The sequence below is a fragment of the Oncorhynchus clarkii genome, chromosome 17 (assembly GCF_045791955.1).
Source record: "Oncorhynchus clarkii lewisi isolate Uvic-CL-2024 chromosome 17, UVic_Ocla_1.0, whole genome shotgun sequence".
NCBI classification, from domain to species: Eukaryota; Metazoa; Chordata; class Actinopteri; order Salmoniformes; family Salmonidae; genus Oncorhynchus; species Oncorhynchus clarkii.
The window spans coordinates 23042081-23057897 of record NC_092163.1 but is presented as its reverse complement, the minus strand read 5'-3'; the positions used below and the strand labels follow the sequence as shown (position 1 = coordinate 23057897).

The following is a 15817-nucleotide window of genomic DNA, read 5'->3' as shown; positions in this document are numbered from 1 at the left end:
CTGCAAAAGGTACAGGGATTGGACTGCTGAGGACTGGGGTAAAGTAATTTTCTCTGATGAATCCCCTTTCCGATTGTTTGGTGCATCTGGAAAAAAGCTTGTACGGAGAAGACGAGGTGAGTGCTACCATCAGTCCTGTGTCATGCCAACAGTAAAGCATCCTGAGACCATTCATGTGTGGGGTTGCTTCTCAGCCAAGGGAGTGGGCTCACTTACAATTTTGCCTAAGAACACAGCCATGAATACAGAATGGTACCAACACATCCTCTGAGAGCCATTTCTCCCAACCATCTAGGAACAGTTTGGTGACAAACAATGCCTTTCCAGCATGATGGAGCACCTTGCCATAAGGCAAACGTGATAACTAAGTGGCTCGAGGAACAAAACATTGATATTTTGGGTCTGTGGCCAGGAACCTCCCCAGACCTTAATCCCATTGAGAATTTGTGGTCAATCCTCAAGAGGCGGGTGGACAAACAAAAACCCACAAATTCTGACAAACTCCAAGCATTGATTATGCAAGAATGGGCTGCCATCAGTCAGGATGTGCCCCAGAAGTTAATTGACAGCATGCCAGGGCGGATTGCAGAGTTCTTGAAAAAGAAGGGTCAACACTGCAAATATTGACTCTTTGCATCAAAATCATGTAATTGTCAATAAAAGCCTTTGACACTTATGAAATGCTTGTAATTATACTTCAGTATTCCATAGTAACATCTGACAAAAATATCTAAAGACACTGAAGCAGCAAACTTTGGAAATTAATGTGTCATTCTCAAAACTTTTTGCCACAACTGTACATTCTTGCATCAATTTTTCTACACACAAACCAACTGATTTCTGAGGTGGCTCTTTTCCACCTATGCAAGTTTGAGGTGTGAGTTGGGTAAATGCAATGGATTATGAATCAAAACACCATCTGATGGATACTTAAAGAAACAACAAAAAATAAATTGATAAGCATTAGCACATAGAAATATTAGGGATTGGGTAGGTCTGATGCATGCATTGATAAGTAGAAATAACATCAGTTTCTCTTGAGTTTCATGATCCTAATTCTCATGAAATATGCATACATTTGTACATCAAAAATCATTTTGACCATATGCTGACAGTCATTTGGTTTCATGATGATCAAGAATTCTCATAAAATACACACACACATACTGCAAAGTGTAGCCTAAGTAAACAAAAATAAGTGATTTAGATTGGACTTTTACACTTCAATTCTAAATCGAGCTCTACATGGACACTGCATTAGGAAAAGCTTGTAGTGTATGTGTCTGTTTTAACACATATAGCCTGAACATTCTGAGTGAACCATTGTCTGAAATAGATTGAACTGGTTTTGCCTTGAACAATTCGATTTTAATATTTAACTTATTTTCATGATGTTCCTTCTCCCACTAGGTGGTGCCCTTGCCACACTGACGCACAGACCAGTGACCAACCAGCCAGAGATTAAAGTGGCCCTAAACGTAAAGCGTCTCAGAATAGGAGTGCTGATCTAGGATTAGTTTGCCTTTTAGAACAAAATTAATAAGATTATATGGACAGATCCTAGATCAGCACTCCTACTCTGAGATGCTTTGTGGGATACGGACACAGATCTAGGATCAGCTTATTCTCCCCCTTTTCCAACTTTGACTCCAGATGGACTTTTACTTCACATTGCCTCAGTGACAGAGGATCATCGTGTACAAGCAGCAGAGGTGGAAAAAGTACTCAATTGAAAATGACTCAAGTAAAAGTCACCCAGTAACATATTACTTGAGTAAAAGTCCAAAAGTATTTGGTTTAAAATATACTTAAATGTCAAAAGTAAAAGTATAAACCATTTCAAATTCCTAATAATAAGCAAACCAGACGGCACAATTTGAAAATAAATGTTTTATTTAACAGGGGGCACACTCCAACCCTCAGACATAATTTACAAAGTAAGCATTTGTGTTTAGTGAGTCCGCCAGATCAGAGGCAGTAGGGATGACCAGGGATGTCTTGAAAAGTGTGCGAATTGGACCATTTTCCTGTCAAAATGTAAGAAGTACTTTTGGGTGTCAGGGAAAATGTATGGAATAAAAAGTACATTCTTTTCTTTAGTGTAGTCAAATTAAAAGTTGGCAAAAATATAAATAGTAAAGTACAGATACCCCAAAAAACTACTTAAGTAGTATTTAAGCATTTTTACTTAAGTACTTAACACCACTGGCAAGCAGTCTGCAAGAATCTCACTACAGGAGACTGAAAACATCCATACAAGACCAAAGGAGTCATGAATGTATTGTGATGCCACATTGTACAAAATGATTCATGTCTTTCCTGTGTAATACTTTGATGGGAATGGTTCTTTAAGGGAAATTGGCTAGAATTCCCCATATTAAACTCTTAACTGGGATTTCGACTAGGTATCATCCTTTAAAAAAATAAAGTTTTATTTAACCCTTATTTTACCAGGTAAGTTGAACACATTCTCATTTACAGCAACGACCTGGGGAATAGTTACAGGGGAGGGGAGAGGAGGGGGGGTGAATGAGCCAATTGGAAGCTGGGGATGATTAGGTGGCCATGATGGTATGAGGGCCAGATTGGGAATTTAGCCAGGGCATCAAGGTTAACACCCCTACTCTTATGATACGTGCCATGGTATGTTTAGTGACCACAGAGAGTCAGGACACCCGATTAACTTCACATACCAAAGACAGATTTCCACTCAATAATTGATGGATGTCAATGGCCAATGGAGGGCCGAAACACTATAGTATTTTTTGTGACTCTTTCCATTGGTTACTGGCTGTTAACACAACTTGAGTGTATATGATACAACATAAAACAATATACCATTACTGTATTGAAGAAATCAGACATGTAGGGTCACAAATAGTGCAATACACTGAACTGAATGGACTTACCCCATTGAATACCATACAAGATGATCAAAATGTATTTGCTCTGTCTTTAATGCCACTTGGTGTCTTATTTCTTTCAACCGTGTATGAATTGCATGCAGGGCACATAAACTGCTATTTTAATCTGCTGTACAGTAGACTCTCTCTTATCATTTTAATCACTTTTGTAAAAAAGAAAAGAAAAAGAGAAATAAAGCAAAGAATTTGCAGCTTCTTCATATTGAATTGAAGTAGTTTGTCATTAGTTGTAATAGAGAGACCTTTTTCAGGTTATCATGAAGTTCTAGGAGTAGATATTTTAGATGGTCAGGCTCAGATATATTCCCTTTACTACTGTTACAAAAAGCAAGACAACTTGTAGTCTAATTCGTGGCTCTGCAAACTTCCAGTTGGGGCCAGTAATGGACCATTTAAGAGCCTTCATTTATATAGGCTACTTTATCTGGACACAATCTAGGCCATTACGTAATTCATTGTCGAGCAGCACTGGAAAGATAGTCACTACTATTATTTATGCTCATTTTTCATTACTGTATGCTCATTCTTTCTGCATTATTTGTGAATATGTTTCAGTAATTACAAGTGATGATTGACATCTCAGAGAACAAACGAGCCAACACGTCACGGTAGGTCAGCCTATCCCTAAACAAATGACCGCATGGGGGAGGCGGGACTTCTTCCGATTCTGCCAGCGCGACTCAACAGAAACTAGTTGTATTAGACACACAGCTAGGCCTATTGATACAGTTCATGAATTGTAGGGACGGGGCTTTGTCTAGTTACAATTGCATAAAGTCACTGATAAAGACAGTTTATTATTCAACTAGGATGTTAAGCCTGCAAGTTCATCGTTTTGGATAAAATGGAATTGGATATCTAGATCTCGTCGGAGGTAAGATATTTTTCATTGAGGTTTTGCTTTTTTTGTTGTAGAAGTAATTCGATTAAAGTAGCCAAACGTATAAGAATAACTAAGGCATAAATTGATTTAAACTGTTCAAATTGTATCATAACCGAATGCTGCTTTATGAGTCGGCCTGACCATCTAAATCTGGTTTCGAATGGTAAAAACAACAGCGAGATCTGAAAAGGGTCTTCGATTCTATTGTGCTGTGAGTTCGCTCTCAACAGCGGGCTCTCTAGCCCAAATGACATTAACTTTTCATTTGAAGCAAAACACCGTTCATAAATTATAAACTGGACTGATATTTTGTAGCCAGAATTGAAACAATACGGCTTCGTGATTCTACGAATAACATTGCTCGCGCAACTTCAACTTATTTCCTTTGAGTCCAATTGTGATTGTTTGCAAAACTCACTGCATGTTCTGTTGGAAGAAGTAAAAACAGTGGTGCCTGGAGAAGTGGGTATACAAACATTTTGCCAAAATTACACTAATATTTTTGTGAAGAATTCTGAAAAAGTGACACACACCTAAAATGATAAATCCCAAGCTGTGCATGTAGGCTTAAGGCGTCCACATCTGTCCCCATCTGGAACAGTTCGTGCATATATTAAGAAATGTTACGTTTGTCTTCCGCGAGTTTTTTCGGCTGTTCGTGCGCACATTTCTTTTCTTGAGGGAAGCCGAAGTCGGTAGCCGAAGATAACGCCCCTTCATTAGTGATTGGTCGAAAGTAGGGATTCTTCAATGATTTTTGTAATTCAAGGACTAATGTTTTTATGCAGAAAAATTTAATTGAAAAATACTGCACCTAACATCTTATATGTAAAATTGTCCAACTACGATCTCCTTGACAATTATTTTTTTAAATTAATGACATTTCTTCAGTTATCTTAGACTAATTCAGACTATTTTGAGGAAGTGTATGTGGTACGGCGTTTCAAGATACAGCTTTTTTTTTTTTTTCAAGCGAAGGTCTTATAAGGGAGTATGCAAGCACCCTAGTTTGGTTCGCCTAGCCAAAACATGCAGAAGGCTTAAAGGTGTCTGCATACTTCCCGTCCGAAATAATGACATTTAAATAAATAATACAGTTGAAAGTTCTATACAAAGTGTGTGCAAATGAGGTAGGATAAAGGGGGTGAGGCAATAAATAGGCCATAATGGCGAAATAATTACAATATAGCAATTAAACACTGGAGTGATAGATGTGCAGAAGATGAGTGTGCAAGTAGAGATACTGGGGTGCAAATGAGCAAAATAAATAACAGTATGGGGGATGAGGTAGTTGGGTGGGCTATTTACAGATGGGCTATGTACATGTGCAGTGAGCTGTGAGCTGCTCTGACAGCTGGTGCTTAAAGTTAGTGAAGGGTATATGAGTCTCCAGCTTTTTTCTTTTCCAAGTTCGTTCCAGTCATTGACAGCAGAGATCTGGAAGGAAAGGCAGCCAAAGAATGAATTGTCTTTGGGGGTGACCAGTGAGATATACCTGCTGGAGCGCGTGCTTCGGATGGGTGCTGCTTAACATGCATTGCTTGTGGTACAGTTTTAAAGTACAACGACCTTATCTTTCATATCAGCGAGAAACGTTCCATTGATACGCACCTTTTATAGGGTTAGTGTTCCCACAAGGCCATATCGCCGTGTTACAGGAAGTGTTTACAGAAGAAATACTTAAGACAGAGGGACCACTGTGCTATTTAGCTATCTAACATGCTCCGAACACCTGTGTGTAACAGAAGAAGGCTGCTAGAAACGTCACATTAGCTACAACTGTGATAAAGCTGGTTAAAACACTGTATTTTGCGTTTGTGAAATTATTTTGTTGGGATATGAAAGTAAAGTGGTTTATGTTTCTAGGACCGTATTGCAATTAGATGGTGCATTTGGCTGTTTTGGCAGTCAGAGCCAGTCTCTGAAAATAACATGACGTCCTTTGACCTTTAGGAGTAACGGAAATGTTAGGCTTCTTAAGAGTACATCTTGGGCCTGCTAATAGTAGACCTACTATTGAAACACATAAGTCTGTCAACTGAGTCAGAAATTCACAGGTTTCAGATTTGCGCCATGTTTTTTTCTCGAGTTTTCGCTCACACTTAAAAAATAAATAAATAAGATCTAATGTTGTTGTTTTTCTAAGTCCACAAAAATGCGTAAACCACATCAGGAGACAACTTTTGAGATCTGGGACAAATCTAAGACATGTTTTATTTTTGAATGTAGTTACCCTATATTTCAAGGGCTCTGGTACCTAACACTGGTTAGTGGTGGTTCTGTAGCACATGAGATGGAGTTTGCAAAACAAATGGCTACTGGATTGATAATAATAATCATGATAATATTTGCAAGGTAGGCATAGGCTACATTGTTGCTAGGTAATGTTTAATTGAGAAGGTTTTTGGGAAAGCCTTTCCATCTACCTGAGGACGTTTAGGCCTGTCATTAGCATTGCTATATTTTTCCTGTTCTTTAATTGTTTGAAACCTGGACATTTTATTTCATATTATGAGGCATTTCTTACCATGCTTCAAAGTAGACTATAGGCAAAATGTATTTTATAAAGCTTTCCTCGTGCGTTTTCCTGTTCAATTGGTTTTCTTTCTACTTTCTTTCATTGTCTAGCAGCCAAAGGCATTGTCCTAGTCATATTAGCAACCCATGGTGGTTCTTTCATCTTTAGATCCCTTTGTACATTTCAAATGGATGTTTCCATCTCTGATGGTATCCATCCTGGTCATGATATTTATCCTGGGCATTAAGAAGTGAATATACGCAATGACCACTGAAAAATATATGGTTATACGCCGTATACTTGCGTATACCCTCCACTACACCACTGAGTATAACTTCTCAAATTGGCTAAGTTTGCTCTACACACCATTTTGTATAGTTTCTAATGAAACTGTCCTAAGTATGTAGGCTGTTGCTAACAATTGTGTTTTGATCGCTTAATAATGATAACATAGTGATATCATCACTATGCTATCAAAATAAGTCTCATACACACAAGCGTACATGAGGACAATTTGTGTAAGGGTTTGGGTTATGTTGAAGCCATGTCTGTTTCTTCTACCTAGTGTGGCAGTGCTAATCTTGACAGCTGTTGTCTTCATCAGCCTACAATGCGGTACTTTTGATTTCAGACTTTTGGAGAAACGCCGGCCAAGTACAGCTGCGTATAGCTCGCTGATGTGTTGCGTGTTTGAGATGTCAAACACAATGACTTGTGAAGTGGTTTATCGGTCATGAGAGAACGAATCTGACAGAAATGCTCAACTTTGAAAAAGGAGTGTTGTTTTCTCCAGGATAGACCTTGGTAGTTCAAGAGGCAGCCAAGAATACAGTAGCCTAGATTATCATTCAAACCGAGTTCACAATGCAAAATCATCTCAGTATGTTTGGTCAAGTCAAGATCCCTTTTTGTTTTGGGGACTTAATATTTCGGAAAACCTATGAGGATCCCTACAAAAAATGGCTATGGCAACAAGGGAAGTGCTGTGGTCCTTTGGCTCCCAAAATCCATCCACCCATGAACATGCCTAAAATGCTCATAACTGGCAACCAATACTAGCCTGCATACCCTCCTCATATGGTTAAAATCAATAGCATTTGTATTGCCAAGCGCCTGAGAAGACAAGCTTAAGGGTGATTTGTTTGGCCAGATTAGCTCCTTTTATCTGAATTTGCAAAAGTGCCTGTCAGCACTCAAGCCCGCTCAATGGGACTCCAAGTTTCTTTACTGGCGGCAGCTAATTAAAAAGCATAGCTTTTGTTTCCACTCAGTTTTCTAATCCTTTTCCTGGAATGCTGGACAGCTGAGACGAGCCAAGCCCGTTTATAGATGCAGTCCACACTCCAGAGCAGTGTATTCAGTGTATTTTATGTATGCATTAAGGTACCCATAAGCAGGCCAGGGAAAGTCATTCCCTCTGCAAGGTGTTCACTGTAGATGAAAGTAATCCACAAATCCCTATCTGCATTTCCCTTTTCCTTCTCCCCACTCTTGATGTTTGAAAACCCAGAGTACTTCTTACTGTAGGGCATTGGAGTGTAATGTTAGCTGGATCTGTTGTTTGCGAGTCGAGTTTCTCTAGTTATCTCAATATTCCCCACCTCTTTGTACTCCTGCCTCTTTGGTTCCCCCGGGGAGGTTAAATAATTGGAGTGTGATCTCATCACCAGCATCCTACATGGTAGGGAAGATCATGTGCATAGTTTGCATGATTATAGATAATTGAGTGAGAGAGAATCAATCCGGATGTGTTTTGTGTTCCTCCAAACAAGGTCAAGAGAGGAAGGACTAAGTGCCATACTCCTGTAGAGTAAACAAGTTATCCTATTGTCCTTCACTTGACCTTTTACTTACCCTGCCCAGTAGTGTACTGCACATATTTCAATTCCTAACCAGGTGTCTGCAACTTTGTGCCGCACACTTTTCTTTCTCTATACAAAAATCCTGTCTAGTGCAGAACAGGAAAATGGCCATTGGCGATAGGTTAGTGTGCACATCGAATCATCCACATGTGTAACCTGAGTGCAGGCCAGCTTGTAGACCTATTTCAATGTGCATGACTAGAAAGGCTGCAATGATGGTGTTACAGACAAGGGGTTTTAGAACTGGGTAAACTCATTTTAAAACGGCCTTTATCAGCTCTGTTATGACCGGGTAACAAGGGAATGCATGGACGCAGACTGGGATTAGCGAGCCGGGGCCATCTGTGCGAAGGACAGCGGTAGCCAGGCCTTTTCTTGGTGTCCCCTGCATGGAGTCCGGAAGTCTCTGCTGGAACCCCCGTTGACGTCCTTATGCATCTGGGCCACCCTGGGATCTTTAATGATTTGATTTCACCATGGAGCTGGAGGGAGGAGCTGCCTCCACAATCACCTCCCTTCATTCCCCAATTCTCCATACCACAGGAGAAAGGAGACTGTAGCCAGGCAGGCGCCACTCCTCTGTAAACTCCACAGAGAGTTAAGTTGCAGGTCGATGAAGAAACATCTCCTTCCCCATGATCGCAGCAGAGAGCCCTAAAGAGGTGACGCCAGCTCGGGGAAAGGCATCTCACTTCTGCTCTACTGCTCGCGGTGACATTCAAACGTGAATCACCTGGTCTTAGCACCCTGCTTTGTCAGCCCAGCTAGTCAGTCACAGGGGCCATGGCCCTGGCAGGGTGAAAAATGAGATTAACAGGTTTGCCAGTGCAGACGGCTTTAGTCGCTCATCTTGTTTGTGTGTTTCATCTATTATCAGCTGTGGGCCTGCGTGGTGTCTGGGCTGGCTCCATAAACTGGTCAGGTGACTTAGGTCACAGACCACGGTCAAGGTTTAAGTTCAATTAAGTGGATTGGCTTAATTTAAGTGAAGGAGTTAAAACAATTAAATATTTAAACACTGAGGCAACCTTTTTGCTGAACTTTCTACTTTTAGCGTTTCGAAGAATGCAAACATAATTTCTGGTGTGTAATATGTCAGCATTTCTTCATAGCTATGGCTCCGTGGGTCCTTGTAGAAATAACAATGACTTGAATCAACACTACTGCTATTCTAATATACTCCTGTAAGGAAGGATAACATTTAGCCTACTCTTGTGTGGTAACCCCATTCCCAGTCTCTGTAACAGTTTGGAGCCTCTACGCTATCATCTGAAATTCTCTCTAGCCAGCACCACAGACTCCCAAGGGAGTGGATCAAGCTGCTGGCAAGGCCTTTCCCAAACATGCAGCCATCTGCCTCGACACCTGACACCATAGCCCACACTGCAATCCATTTCGACTTCTCCTCAGAGACACGTTTGTTTCTATTAAAGACGGTTTAAAAACTGACGACCAAGCATTATCACCACCAATAGAATAGATAGCCCATCTCCATTCATAAGTCATCCACACATTCCTTCCTTTTCTGGGTGAAAAAGAAAATCTGTTGACAACATGTTTAATATTTGAAAATGGCTGTGGATTTCTATGAATGTGGACCACTCAAGTGTGCCTGAATGCTTGTGTGCTTTGGCTGGGGAAGCTTTTAATCGACCTCCAACTACAGTACCTACTAGATGCGTTGCAAATTAAATGTGACAAATGGATGCTGTGTGGGTTTTTTTGCTGACAAGTATACTTGAGGATTTTGGGCATTTTGTAAATGTATTTGTTGTCATTGGTTTGTGCAAAGGGTATTTTTGACTGATGTGCTGAGAGTTTATTTTCGTGACATTTTAATTTGGCTGAATATATGATTATTGAAATCTTTGAGTTGGTAGTAATAATAGGCCAGGGCTGATACAGTTGCTAAGTACACCCTTTGTTTCCAGAGTGTTCAGTATAGGTAATTTTTAAGATCTTAAGACATTTTGAACTTTACATCAGACTACTAACAAAGACAAGTGCAACGTTGCTCAAAACGAACTGTGTTTAAAGGAGACAGCCACCTCTAATTTCCCCACGGTTGAAGGTGTTTTCAGGATGTCAGCAAACGCCTCCGGGTGAAAATGTGAAGAATTTCACCTCTTAATAAACCTCTAATTGACAGGCACTTCCTCGGTTGGTGTCCACTGGGGAACCACAAAACAACAAATCGAGCTTGATAGGTCTATGAAAAGGAAGAGCAGACTTATGCTATTGTAGAAACACCTGCCAAAAGGTTGGTGAAGCAACACCAGTAGTTGTCACGGATGTGTATGCTATAGAAAAGCAATCAACAGACAGTGGGTTTATTTAGCGTTATGGCACTTGGAGGCCTTCGTAACCATTGAGTAGCGATGAGCTACAAAGCAGTAGAGTGGGTGTCTACAGAGACGAGCATCTGGGGCTTGTCTTAACTGGTCAAATCAAAAAGGTTAGCATATTTGGTCACCTTCTCGTTTTAAGTTATCTATTGGATCTTGACAGCTGTGCTGACAAGTTTCTTGTGTCTTTCTCTTTAACACTTTAGTAATGGAGTTGAGGATTGGGCAAGGCTTTTTTCAGATGACAGTGTCAGTGACAATGGTTCTGCAATTATTAGTGAATGACAAGTGACTGTTGTTGTATTAATGCATACATTAGCCCTTGGGGTACATTACTCTCCATTTCTATGCTTTGCATCATATTTTTTTGCTCGATTTACTAATCGTAGTTTATTACATTTAGTCCCTCCAGAGCTATCAACTCCAAATGAGAATCCCACAGTTTGTGTTATTTCAGCAACGACATGGGAACCATTTAGTATTTCCATTTTTCTTTGCCAGGGGAGACAATAACTTTCGAGCCATTTGTCTAAGAATTAATGAGGATGTAGACTAAATGTCCCCGCGATGACAATAGAGTACAAATGATGTTGTTTGTGGCCTACAATTCCCTCCTTATACTGATGTGATTTCCCATGACATTTCTATTTTTCTTTGTGGGTTTGTTTGTGTGGGTGGATGGATGATGAGCCGTATATCCTAAATTAATTTATGTAATCTTCCTTAACCTTTCTCTTGTGCTGTAAAGGAAGAGTTGTTTGCTCTGACTGCTTTAATAGGAAAGTATTGTTATTCTTTGTAATTTACAGTGGATGGTGATAAATAATAGTGCAACAATATTCATTTTCTGGAATACACTATCATTAGAATGATTTTTGGGATAATGACAGAATGACACTGGGTGGGTTATGGCATAGACCCATTTGTAGACAGGAACCAATTTCATGGGGTGGCAGATGGACTCATGATTTTGGGGGTCAAGGTGCAAGTGCCCTCAACGTGGCTGACCCATGTCTGTCAATTATAGTTTAAAATTCAATCAATGATTTTCCTAGTTAATTAAAGGTTAAAATAAATAAAAAATCAGAAGGCTGCAATAAAGCCTTTTTCTGTTTGTTTTGCTCCCAGAGCGATGTATTCACATAATCCCTATAGGTTGCTGACGTCGAACTGTGATAGGTCACTCACATAACCCTTGTATAACCCCGGGAATCCTCCGATTCTCTGAGGACTTGCATGTCAAAAGTAAAAGTCCTGTAAATGACCAGTCACTGCCCTGAAGTTCTCCCCTTAGTGTCGCTAAGTTACTAAGTCTTTAGAAGGGCTTGCACCTGTATAGCTGTCTTCCAAATTAAATATTTGTAAAAGATGAAAAGGAAATAAGTGTTCTTTATAGTCATTTTTCAATCTTTCAGATAAAAAAAAAACAAAGCCCGCCTTACCAGTTATTTTCATATAAAGTCAGAAAAGCTAAGTCTGCCATGTCATTGACCCAGAAGTCAAGCTTGTGATAACCTCTGGCCATGCTACGGTTAACTGCAGCTCCTCTGAGGCGAGACAACCTGGGGGAATGTGTTGTGTTTTCTCTGGCCCAGAGCAGAAGGGGCTTACTGGCCCCAGCCTTGAACGGGAGATAAAAAGAAGATTACCGGCCTTCCCTCCCTGCATTCCTTCCCCTCATTGAGGCGAAAGTACCATCGCAATAGGAAGCCCTCTGGAAGCCCTCTGGGATCTACTTTGACATTCCTGGTTCACTTGACTCTTCTATCTCCACTGATATCGTTTATGAATTGGGATGGGAAGTCATCTCATCAAGTGCTGGCGAGCAGAGCTGGCTGAGGGAAATGATGTGGTGTGCTGATATTGGCAGGAAGTTGTTTGTCGCCGGTAGCTTTAATTAAAGGGCGACTACTAGCAAACACAAATTCAGTCTTTGTGAACATTTTTGGCAGACAAATTCAAAAGGTAGAAAAAGATGACACCATATTGGTGGTTCAGCTATTATAGGAACCAAGAAGGACTTAGTTGGTTGGAGGATAGTGCTTGGAACACCAAGGGTGTGGGTTTTATTCCCTTTTAGGCCACATGTATTGGAGGCCTAAGTGGCTTTGAATGCTAAACAACCGTATTGCCCTAATGGTTTTGATTACTGTCACAGTGGTGGCTTGCATGTTAGAGGAATGATCTGAATCAGACAATTTCGTCTTATTCAGGCTATCAGACTAATGCATGCCTACCAACTAGGGCCGGGTGATTTACAGAATTATACACCGACACTCACAACAAAGACGAACGACAACTTCTTCCTTTCCGAACACAAGCAGTTTCAACTCGCTATTTGCTTTTGAGGTTTATCCACAAACTTATGTGCTAGCTGTCTAGTCTGTTTTTATAAATTCGCATAAAAATACACATTTATGTAAGGAATTGGCAACTCGTTCTGAGAAATAAGGATCTTATCCAGGTAGGCCACTTGATTTCAATATCTCAAAGTGAACAGGCTATGTTGTTCAAACAGTTGGAGATGGACAGGAGGGTGTATTCATACCAGTTCAAATGTTCTACCTTGTTAGCAAGCAAATAGATCCATGTTGTCTAGACTTGTATAAAGATGAGCTGTCTACTCACAAGCACGTGGCCTTGTCCTTGAGGGCTTGTGTATGAGACCTGTGTTCTACAACGCCTGCTACAACAAGTTGGTAATTATTAGTGGATGTGCATGGTTCTGATTAAATTTGTAACCTAAAATCGAATTTTTGTAGACATACTTGAAAGCCAGATCAGTGATTGTTGCAAAAAAGCAGGTTAATAATTAAACTATTTGTGGGTGTTATGATTGTGGAATGCTTATACACGGCTAAAAAAAAATAAAGGGAACACTAAAATAACACATCCTAGATCTGAATGAATGAAATATTCTTCTTAAATACTTTTTTCTTTACATAGTTGAATGTGCTGACAACAAAATCACACAAACTATCAATGGAAATCAAATTTATCATCCCATGGAGGTCTGGATTTGGAGTCACACTCAAAATTAAAGTGGAAAACCACACTACAGGCTGATCCAACTTTGATGTAATGTCCTTAAAACAAGTCAAAATGAGGTGCAGAGTGTGTGTGGCCTCCACGTGCCTGTATGACCTCCCTACAACGCCTGGGCATGCTCCTGATGAGGTGGCGGATGGTCTCCTGAGGGATCTCCGCCCAGACCTGGACTAAAGCATCCAGCCAACTCCTGGACAGTCTGTGGTGCAACGTGGCGTTGGTGGATGGAGCGAGACATGATGTCCCAAATGTGCTCAATTGGATTCAGGACTGGGGAACGGGTGGGCCAGTCCATAGCATCAATGCCTTCCTCTTGCAGGACTGACTGTCACGTCTGTCACGTGCTCAGTGTGAACCTGCTTTCATCTGTGTGAACCTGCTTTCATCTGTGAAGAGCACAGGGCGCCAGTGGCGAATTTGCCAATCTTGGTGTTCTCTGGCAAATGCCAAACGTCCGGCACGGTGTTGGACTGTAAGCACAACCCCCACCTGTGGACGTCGGGCCCTCATACCACCCTCATGGAGTCTGTTTCTGACCGTTTGAGCAGACACATGCACATTTGTGGCCTGTTGGAGGTCATTTTGCAGGGCTCTGGCAGTGCTCCTCCTGCTCCTCCTTGCACAAAGGCGGAGGTAGCGGTCCTGCTGTTGGGTTGTTGCCCTCCTACGGCCTCCTCCACGTCTCCTGGTGTACTGGCCTATCTCCTGGTAGCGCCTCCATGCTCTGGACACTACGCTGACAGACACAGCAAACCTTCTTGCCACAGCTCGCATTGATGTGCCATCCTGGATGAGCTGCACCACCTGAGCCACTTGTGTGGGTTGTAGACTCTGTCTCATGCTACCACTAGAGTGAAAGCACCGCCAGCATTCAAAAGTGACCAAAACATCAGCCAGGAAGCATAGGAACTGAGAAGTGGTCTGTGGTCACCACCTGCAGAACCACTCCTTTATTGGGGGTGTCTTGCTAATTGCCTATAATTTCCACCTGTTGTCTATTCCATTTGCACAACAGCATGTGAAATTTATTGTCAATTGGTGTTGCTTCCTAAGTGGACAGTTTAATTTCACAGAAGTGTGATTGACTTGGAGTTACATTGTGTTGTTTAAGTGTTCCCTCTATTTTTTGAGCAGTGTATTTAGCCTAGGTATAATATTACATGCCCTGAATTCATTAGATTATTCCTGACTGTTTGAAATCCAGTGCATTGACCTTTTAATTTTCCAACAGCTTATTTAGAGAAAACGTTACAGAAATTGAGATGGATATCATAAGTCGCCCATAAATTTGGAAAAAATCGAAATATGAGTTTTAGGCCATATCACCAGCCCTACTACCAACCAGCTAGAGACCTCATGACCGATGTTTCGTTATGTAGTTGTTTACCAACAGTGTGAACTACTCCTAGTGGCTTTGGATTGGTATCGAGTACTCTTTGTTGACATGCTTTTTTAAATTACAGTTTCCCTATATGTTTTAAAATCTTCTGTTTTGTTTACACCATCTGTGTATTTTGGTTATTTTTCTGATCCACATGTCTTTCAAATCTCCAAACGTTTATCCCTACCACCACACTAAATTGTTTACTCACTGTTTACTGCTCTCAAGAGGGATTTTGTAAGAAGCTTTGGGGATACAATAACACATTTTTTTTGGTACCGACCCTTTGAAATGTTATTGCGTAACTAAGTCTTCTAAATCTTCTTCACTTTTGGGAGCAGCTGCTCTGCTACCTTTCGGATGTGTTTGTAGAGGGTCCTCAGCTCTCTAGGCCTCACCAGACACAGGAGGAAGAGATGTTTTTTTTGAATCAGTCAAGCGCTTCCACCATATGCTTCACTCAGAGAAGCTAAATCTTTTAAAAGTACTACTCCGTGTCTTACTCAGGAAGAGATTTGATTTCACATAGGCTTTTTTATGGATTGAATTCATAATTCATGGATTACGTATTGTCTTAGTATAACAGCTTCACATACCAAAAAACTGTTTTTCTCTTGTTGCTGGCATTGCACTCAATTCTGCAACACGCATCCAGCCGGATAACATTGACACTAAGTTGACCCCGTTAACCAGGAAGCCCATCAATATCCCATTTCGGCCATCAACTCGAAGCCATTCCGGCAACTGTGGAAATTATATAGTGAACATGCTAACTGTGCTCATCGCCCTCACGACGAACCGATTTACCGGCGCCTCCACGTGAGGAGTACCCTGTTCGACAAAGGGAACCATTAGA

The 15817-nt window shown here is 40.9% G+C and overlaps 2 protein-coding genes across 2 annotated transcripts in view; both read left to right on the top strand.

Annotated features, from left to right (window-relative positions):
• The window catches only part of LOC139369369 (uncharacterized), a 33834-nt gene extending 30733 nt beyond the window's left edge, over positions 1-3101 (top strand). The window contains exon 19 of the mRNA XM_071108651.1: positions 1411-3101. The gene's annotated coding sequence lies outside the window, so the exon portion shown is untranslated. The remainder of the gene's footprint in view (positions 1-1410) is intronic.
• A 523-nt stretch (positions 3102-3624) lies between these two features.
• The window catches only part of LOC139370550 (signal-induced proliferation-associated 1-like protein 2), a 103788-nt gene continuing 91595 nt past the window's right edge, over positions 3625-15817 (top strand). Inside the window, exon 1 of the mRNA XM_071110117.1 lies at positions 3625-3798. The gene's annotated coding sequence lies outside the window, so the exon portion shown is untranslated. The remainder of the gene's footprint in view (positions 3799-15817) is intronic.